Raw genomic sequence first — 2,500 nt, 5'->3', positions numbered from 1 at the left:
CCGAACACCCTACCGCCACCACCTCCCGCCACGCACCCACCACAACCACCATGGCCAACGTTCCACCGCCACCACCTTCCACCACCACGGCCACCGCCACCTGCCGCCACGCACCCGCCACAACCACCATGGCCAACGTTCCACCTCCACCACCTTCCACCACCACGGCCACCTGCCGCCACTCACCCGCCACAACCACCATGGCCAACGTTCCACCACCACCACCTTCCACCACCACGGCCACCTGCCGCCACTCACCCGCCACAACCACCATGGCCAACGTTCCACCACCACCACCTTCCACCACCACGGCCACCGCCACCTGCCGCCACGCACCCGCCACCCTGCCGCCACCACGACCACCACCTGCTGCCACCACGCACACGACCAACCTGCCACCACACACCCACCACGACAGCCACCCCCGCCCACATGGCCAACCCTCCACCACCACGGCCACCGCCACCTGCCGCCACACACCCGCCACCCTGCCGCCACCACGACCGCCGCCTGCTGCCACCACGCACATGACCAACCTTTCACCACCTGCCACCGCCGCCGCCCACATGGCCAACCCTCCACCACCACGGCCACCGCCACCTGCCGCCACAAACCCGCCCACCACCCTGCTGCCGCCACGACCACCACCAGCCGCCCGCATGGTGGTGCCACGGTGTGCCTTCATGGTGGCCCGATGCTGTGCCATGGTCTGGGCGTCTGCTGCACATGGTGCCTGGGCAGTGGCACACAAGGTGTGTGCCAGCATGCATGCATGGTGGCCTGATGCTGTGCCATGGTCTGGGCATCTGCTGCACATGCTGCCTGGGCAGTGGCACACACCATGTGCCTTGCTGCCACACCTTGTGTGCCAGCATGCATGGTGGCCTGATGCTGTGCCATGGCCTGGGGCATCTGCTGCACTGTGCGCCAGCAGGTGCCATGGTGCTGCACCAGTGGCCTGTTTCTGCCCCCCGTGTGCTGCGAAATCCTTATTTCGAAAAAACTCACGCACAAAGTTCAAAACTCCCCGCACAACCACATGACCACAATTCAAATCACAATTTTAGGAGCACGTCAAAACAAACCACGCCCAAAAATTCCAACTCCTCTATTTTCTACGATTTTCCGAAGTTTTATTATTCAAAAAATCATAAAAATTATTTTACAATTCATTTTCCGTGTTGGTTTGTTTTGCCTGATTCCTTGTATTTTTCTTTGCCATCATGCAAAATTTCACACCATTTGGACATCGTTTGGGTCTCCTAAGAGGGGGGTGTGACAACTCAGACATCATGTATGTCCCCTGCTGACACAATGCCAAACGCAAATAAGACTCTTTAGGGGGGAGGTGCCACTCTCAACCAGGTGACCCTTGCAGCTGCTATAGGCTTCTCCCCCCTCGATGGCTATCACGTTGCGTTGCTTGCCCCTCACAATAGCCATCGTAGGTTGCCAATGACACGTTGGCAACCAACAATGTCTCCGAGCATCGGTCGGTGACAGTGGGGCCCGCGGTGGGTTTGCTCGTTAAAAAACGTCGGTTGATGCTTGTTGCCTCGTCGGTTATATAAACGTAATAAACAAGGGCTCCTTGCCATGAACGGGCTGCCAATGCGAACACCCATGACAAGCACGTGGCATATGCTGCCTATACAGTGCTCATGCATGGCTAAGCTGCGGCGTCTCGGACATGGCTCGGTGCCCTTGCCTTATGACAGCAACATTGTGGCTGAGCTCCATGCATGGTTTGCTAACGCGAACGCCCATGATAGGCACGTGGCATCAGCTGCCTATACAGTGTCGATGCATGGCTAAGCAGAGGCATCCTGTGCACGGTTCCATGGCACAATGTTGCTGTCACGTGCCTAACGAATGCTTGTGCGGGCAAAACCCCCTGCTCGGGTGATCCTGAGTGTTTCTCGTGCAGAAATGCGTGAGGGATGCCGATGGTGATCTCGGATGGGGGGCGTTGCCCGCACGCTTGAGATAGGTCGTCGCCCGTTTTACACGTCCCTAACGATTGCTTGCGTGAGCAGAATCCCCTGCTCGGGTGATCCTGAGTGTTCCTCGTGCAGAAATGCTTGAGGGATGCCAATGGTGATCTCGGATGGGGGGCGTTGCCCGCGTGTGTGAGATAGGCCGCCGTCCGTTTTACACGTCCCTAACGATTGCTTACGCGGGCAGAATCCCCTGCTTGGGTGATCCTGAGTGTTCCTCGTGCAGAAATGCGTGAGGGATGCCAATGGTGATCTCGGATGGGGGGCGTTGCCCGCGTGCGCAATATAGGGCACCGTCCGTTTTACACGTCCCTAACGATTGCTTACGCGGGCAGAATCCCCTGCTCGGGTGATCCTGAGTGTTCCTCGTGCAGAAATGCGTGAGGGATGCCAATGGTGATCTCGGATGGGGGGCGTTGCCCGCGTGCGCAATATAGGGCACCGTCCGTTTTACACGTCCCTAACGATTGCTTACGCGGGCAGAATCCCCTGCTCGGGTGATC

The sequence above is a fragment of the Mangifera indica genome, unplaced genomic scaffold (genome assembly GCF_011075055.1).
Source record: "Mangifera indica cultivar Alphonso unplaced genomic scaffold, CATAS_Mindica_2.1 Un_0124, whole genome shotgun sequence".
Lineage (NCBI taxonomy): Eukaryota > Viridiplantae > Streptophyta > Magnoliopsida > Sapindales > Anacardiaceae > Mangifera > Mangifera indica.
Note: the sequence above shows the minus strand (reverse complement) of the source record.